This window comes from Meriones unguiculatus, chromosome 16 (assembly GCF_030254825.1).
Source record: "Meriones unguiculatus strain TT.TT164.6M chromosome 16, Bangor_MerUng_6.1, whole genome shotgun sequence".
NCBI lineage: Eukaryota > Metazoa > Chordata > Mammalia > Rodentia > Muridae > Meriones > Meriones unguiculatus.
Window position 1 is genome coordinate 63,711,843 of NC_083363.1, and position 6,000 is coordinate 63,717,842.

General features: G+C 44.8%; 1 long non-coding RNA gene across 3 annotated transcripts in view; it reads left to right on the forward strand.

The window, feature by feature from the left end:
* The window catches only part of LOC132648256 (uncharacterized), a 46,423-nt gene extending 41,248 nt beyond the window's left edge, over window positions 1-5,175 (forward strand). The window contains exons 2-5 of one of the 3 annotated variants that reach the window (XR_009586629.1): window positions 209-349; window positions 2,915-3,233; window positions 3,514-3,629; window positions 4,399-5,175. This is a non-coding gene — a long non-coding RNA (uncharacterized LOC132648256). Of the gene's footprint in view, window positions 1-208; window positions 350-2,914; window positions 3,234-3,513; window positions 3,658-4,398 lie in introns of those variants that run through there. The other 2 variants (XR_009586627.1, XR_009586628.1) reach the window with 2 other exon arrangements.
* Window positions 5,176-6,000: the final 825 nt, after the last annotated feature.

Consider the following 6,000-nt stretch of genomic DNA (forward strand, 5'->3'; position numbering starts at 1 on the left):
ATTTCTTCTGTTAAAAGAATGCAAAATTCAAAGAACAAAATTTTTATCTAGATCCTAAGAAGGCTGGCCCTCAGTTGCCTCTGAGTACTGCTCTGGTTTTAGTCTCCTAATATCTTGTTAATCAATCTGAGAAACTGGCCAGCCTATGCTGTGATGTGACTCATTGGTTGCCTTTCTGAACTGTCCTTTCCTCTCCTGTCCTCACTAGAGAACATTGCAAGCCCAGGTAGTCATTTTGCCCCAGATGCTGAAAAAAGGAGATGGCTCCTCTTTCACCTTCTAGTCACACCACCTATTCTCCAGAAACCTTTCTTCCTTCCTTGTCTTTAAAGAGAGGATACAAATTCAGGTGAGATGTAAAAAGAGCTTTTCCTTCTGCTGGGTGGGTGTGTGCAGTGTGGTTTCAGTTTTCTAAGCAATAGAGTGGCCTCACGTCTCTTTCTTTCTCTTCCGTTTTAAATATCTTTGTTCAGTGTGTTGGTGTAACTGAGCTAAATGCCAAGCTAGGCCCCTGCTGTGTGTGGTCCGCCACCTGCCACCATCCCTTGGCCATAGAGATTCCAGCTATTTAACTTTGGAAATGACATTTCCTCACAGTTCTTCCAAGATAGCAGTGCATGTCAATCACCAGGAGCTCTGCCAATGACAATGCCAATGGATTTGAATTTTCCATTGATGCTGAGGTGATGGGGCTATCTCTTTGACTTCTCTGACTTGTGCCTTTCATATCACTCAGAGAAGTTTATTTCCCAAGGAATTTTCTCTGTGATCTCAAACTCAACACGACCTTCCTTTTATAGCCTCAAAGATCACCCAGAGTTTATCGCAAGGAAGCCCTTCCTTGATGACTTACTTAGTGTTGGGCTCCTGTGATCTCATTCTAGGGAACCTCTAAAGTCGGGGAGAAGGGTAAGGAGAGTGATCTGGTCTCCACATTTGGGAACATCAGCTCACTGCTGACCCCTAAGAATAGATGAAAAGTAACCTGTCAAATGCAAACTCTAAAAAACATGGGGTCATACTTACAGAAAGGTGTCTCCTTCAGTCAATCAATGTTAGCACGATGTTTTCAGAAACAGTGTGTGCACTGTGGTCTCTACAATGACCAGATCTGCTTTTGTGGCTCCCTCCCAGGTGCATAGCCATGACTCTCCATGTGTCACTCATACATATCAGGTAGCTGTGTCTTTGCAAGGGTGTGGGTGGCAACAGGCCAGTCATTGAGAGCAGAAAGACAATCTGAATGATAGTCACATTTCACTCATAGTTGTACACATGTTGGCCTTTAGGTGGCCTGGATATTTTTATTCCACAGGAACAGCTTGCAAATTCTGTCTGAAGGGGTGGGAGGTGTTATTGTCATCTAAGGAAGAGAAGTGCTTGGGAATAAGGAAAAGGTGTGAGTTGGAAGGGAACACTCTATCTGCCATTCCTCTCCCCGCACCCAGGATATGCTCCTGGCGGAATATCTAAGAGCAGTGTACAGCAGTCTCTACCCCCCACCCCGGCCAGTGCTCACCTCAAGGAAGACAAAGGCACAGCTTCTCTAAAAACAAGACTTACTATCCTGGAAGGAACTTCCATTTTCCTCTGCCTGGGCCAGGCTGGGCTTATAGACTATTCTGGGCATGGCTGTCCTCACTTAGGGCTATGGCAAAGGTCTTTGAGCACTTCCAAATCCATACACAAAGATTTGGCAAATCCCTATGTTCTTTAGACTAACCACTTTTTCCTGTCTCCAAAAGAAGAATGTATTAGACAACTTTATGTTGCTATGATAAAATACTTAAGATAATCTCTAAAAGAAAAAAAAAATATTATTTCAGAGGTTCTAGTCCAAGGTGGATTAGAATAACTCTGGTATTTTAGACAAAGGAGGGCAGCAGATCTTAGAGCCAAAGATCAAGAACTGAGAAATCCCCTTCAAAGGTATGTCCTTGCTGACAGGAGACCTCTTTCTAGCAGCACAGAGCTGGGGAGCCCACCTTTTAACTTGTGGGGCTTTGGAGGAGGTCTCAGAACCAAGCTAAAGCATGTGCAAGAAACGATCTTCTTAAAGCCCATGTCCTTATTGCAGATCAGTTCTTACATTTCTCGGCAAGCACTCTGCTTACTTTTGGCCTTCACTGAACATGTTGTTAGTACAAAGTCAGTTTTACAGTGTTTGATTTTCTGACTTGTATTTTGGTCTGGTGGTTTCGGGTGGCAACTAAAAACCCCACCTTCTACTCGGTCCTTGGCAGCTATGAATAACTCAGAAGAGACAGAAATGCAAAGGAAAACATCCAGCTGCAATGTGACTTCTGAGTTGATGATTTAAGAATCTGGTTTACCTCCTGTCCACACCTGGTCCTTACAGGTCTGAGTCCCACACAGGCACAACTTGTTACTGTCATGCTCAGCGCCATCTCCCAAACTCTGCTGCCAGAAGGAAGGTGGAAATGTTTCTCCTTTATTTTTCCTACACTGGAAAAGTGAAGCAAAGGTTCCTTCTCTCCAGGGGAAGACATAAAATTAAAACTAAATAGTTCAGGCCACATTCTTATTAGCATGCCTGCCATCCGCAGTAGACTCCCAACTTTTACAGCTTTATTGGGTGTCTGGGTATGGCAACCACTGTCGTATATGAAAATTTATAGTACTTTCAGATTCTGAGGTATTTGTTTCTAAACAAATTGAAGTAGTCTGCTTGCCAATCTGGAAATGATTCTCGGTTCATTAAAAATGCCTGCTAGCTCTTTGACAGCAGCCCTGGGGAAAAAACTGAGAGATACAGACAAAGCTCCTTGGACACATAGGTCTATGTGAGTTCCTGAGTAGACCATGGAAGGCTTCTGAGCAAGCAGTCCTACTGTGTGGGTTTTCAAGCAAGCAAAACTCTGACGCCTCTGCCCTTCACTCACTGTCTTTACAGCCTGAAGCTGGGAGCCCTTTGATTTCTGCTACTAATGTAGCACAACAAAGCAACAGGACACAGAACCTCCTCTGCTCGCTTTGGCTGGAAGCTTCCACGCTAATGGCTTGTCCACACTGCTTCCCACGAGTGCCTGCGCTGGTGGAGCTGGGGTATGCTGACCTGCAGGCAAAGGTGTGAGCAGGCTGCACCCAGAGGAGGAGACGGCTCTGCCATCTGCCTGTCAGATGCACAGTTCTCCCATATGTCCCCGGAACGACCCGCGATGTTATATCTAAGAGTGTTGTGTGGACGCCACTGGAATATGCATGGCAGGATGGTGAGCCTTGAGAAATCCCGGATACACTGTAATTAAATGCCATTGCTGTTATTTCAAAGTTACACTTATTTGTGTGTGGACATGTACATGAGTGTGACATCTTGTGGAAGTCAGTTCCTTTCTTCCACTGTGTGGGTTCCTTGGGTCATCAGATTTGGTGGCAAGCACATGGCCATCTCACTGGTCAGCACAATTCTTATTTTATAAATAGATTAAGTGAGTCTCTAAGAAAAGAAATGCTTCCCAAAGATATAAGTTCATTCATATCTTTCTATTGCAGAATCAGGATTCATTTTTAAATTTAAAGGGCCATCCAAATTACCTCCAAGCTTTGTGGACAAGAAGTAACTGTGTTTTACCTGTCATCGTTGTTGTCGCCACCACCATCATCATCATGTATGTATGCTGTACACCTCTGCAATAAACTCGGTCCTGAAAACTAGGTTGCCCTGATGACTGCAGGACAACAGACAGGACAAAAACAAGGGGTTTGGGACAGGCTATAGCCAGAGAAGAACCTCCAGAGAGCCATGGGTTTTTAGAAGTCTGCTGACTGGTGAGAGGCACGCCAGAAGAGGGGAGAGAGAGCAGCATTTAGCCAGAAGCAGCAAGACCTTGGGAGAGTAAACAGCGTGGAAACAGAGGGACCAAGGCAGGTGGCGGGAGAGGTCACGTCTCATATGTACACACAGCTAGAAGCAGCTCGGTAAAGCCACAGCCACAGCAGCGACAGGGCTTTTACAGAAACAGAAGGAGGAAGTAAGTGAGGGATACTGCCTTCACCCCACAGGCGATGGGAAAGCCCGGCAGTGCCTGAGACTATGGTAACCAGGAAATGGAGGCAGGAGCCAGAGAGAACGCTGCCCGCAAGATGAGATGAAGGTGTCAGTTATATCCCGTCATATCTAAGCTGGACTCATCCATCTTTAAACTGAGTGAAGTTGCTGTCCATGACAAATAAGCATTAACCAGTGAGGTCACACACAGCGCTGACCAAGCTTGCCATCTTAAATGGTTTAATGTACCATTCAGTGTTACGGGTTGTAGAAGCCATAAGCACTAAGTGGAATCCAGGTATATGGGCTGGTTTTGGTGTTTGTTGTTTTGTTTATTTGTTTGTGTTGTTTTTTTGTTTGTTTGTTTCTGTTTTCTTTTTGTCAAATAGACACAAACTTGAGTCATCTGGAAAGGAGGAATATCAACTGAGGATTACATTCATCAGACTGGCCTGTGAGCAAATCTGTGGGGCATTTATTTCATGACTGATAATTGATGTGGGAGGCCTCATCCTGCTGTGGGAAGTGCCCTTCCTAGGCAGGTGGCCCTGGCATGCATATGAAAGAAAACTGAGCAAGACATAAAAAGCGAGCCAGGAAGTAAAGTTCCTCAATGGTCTCTGCTTGGTTTCTACCTCTGGTTCCTAAGCTGGCTTCCTTCCCGGGCAGACTGGATAGGATGTGGAAGCCAGATAACACTCTCCTCCCCGTGGCAATAGAAAGCAAAGGAAGCCATTACAGTCTCATCTCGAATTTGAGTGCTTTACTGGGCTGAGGAGATCCCTTTTTACAATGCAGAGCAGTGGCAGTGAGCGAGTGTTGGCTGGCACTCATTCCTGCCATCCTGAGCGGGAAACAAGTCACCCTCCAGTGGGCTGGGCTGTGCATCGTGAAGCTCAAGAGGTCAGCAGTGTTCGACATACTCTCCACTCAGTGTTTTATTTGGCAGTGAGTTTATCAAGACAGAACCTCATCTGTTAAGGAGCTGAAAAATCAAATACAGTTTAAAGTTATGTAAATTATGCATGAGATCTTTTGACTTTGCCTAACACATGAGCAAAGACGAGGTAATGAGTTCCTTGAGCTGTGGGAGAACAGCAATATTTATGAAGACTCAGAAATCCGGAACTGAAGAAGGCTTTCATTGGAATAAACTAGTTTCTTCCCACGAGGGAAGCCAAGTTTCTTTTAGAATTCCTCATTCTAGATTTTTTTTTTAAATGTGATCTAGAGTTTAGACCTTCTTTGGACATCTCAGTTCTTTATAAAGGTGATTTGGCCAAACAAAAACCCAGGCCAATCGTGCTTCAAATTCTTTTGGCCTCTGCAGAGCCATCAATTTAAGCTACCTTCTGTCTGGATTTCCCCTGCCAACAATTTGCTGCTTGGTCACTGTTTCCAATTGCTAAAGTGACCCTGAGCTGCCATTGCTGGAGCATGCCCCGCTTTTGACAAGGTGGTGGAGACACTCCAGACCATCAGGCTGTTCATTGACCTGGTAGCCATGGAAAGCAATTCAGGAGCCACATTTACCTGTGACCTAAGATGTTAATAAGGTGACATCAAAAAAGGGCATGACATCAAAGACAGGAGACCATCAAGGAGGACTGTCTGCCCTAAGGGCTGCCCTTTGCTACAAGCTCTTAACTTTAGCTCAATGCCCACAACATATGGGAAGAGATATGTACTTGAACAGTCCAAAATAAACCTGATAAGGTAAGGTGGTGTATGTAAAACCTCCTTCCCGATCCACGGGAATGTGCTCTAGGGATCTAGGTGGATATCTGAAGCAATAGACAGTCTGCAATCTTATATAAATTACAATAGTAATTTCTCAAGCCTGGGTTAACCTCAGTTTTTCCGCTTACACCAGGTCCACCACAGCTTTCTGTCTGACCTGTTGGATCACTGCATGTGTCTTTAATGAGTGAAGTAAGGGTTACTTACGCACAAGCATGTTGTACTGCTGTGCCATTACACCAATAACTGTG